Below are 288 nucleotides of genomic sequence, written 5' to 3'. Positions count from 1 at the left end.
GCGAGATAACGATCACTGGTGTTCTTAGCTCAAATTCCATCATGTCATAGGGCTTGGCTGTATATCACAGCTTTCTTGCTGTGTTTAGGGTGATTGCTGGTTCTGTGCAGATATGTACAGTATGTTGGTCCGTGGGTTTGTTGTATATTGCGGTTTGTATCTTACTATTCTAGATATTGATCATAGTGTCTGAAAAGGAAATACTGGTGCTTGAGTATTCAAGAGATAGTCTAATGGAGGAGTGATGACTGTCTGCCTGCGTCCTTACACCAACATGGCTATAACCAG

The sequence above is a fragment of the Gavialis gangeticus genome, unplaced genomic scaffold (genome assembly GCF_001723915.1).
Source record: "Gavialis gangeticus isolate Ggan-Ray unplaced genomic scaffold, GavGan_comp1, whole genome shotgun sequence".
NCBI lineage: Eukaryota > Metazoa > Chordata > Crocodylia > Gavialidae > Gavialis > Gavialis gangeticus.
This window is presented reverse-complemented; position numbering follows the sequence as displayed.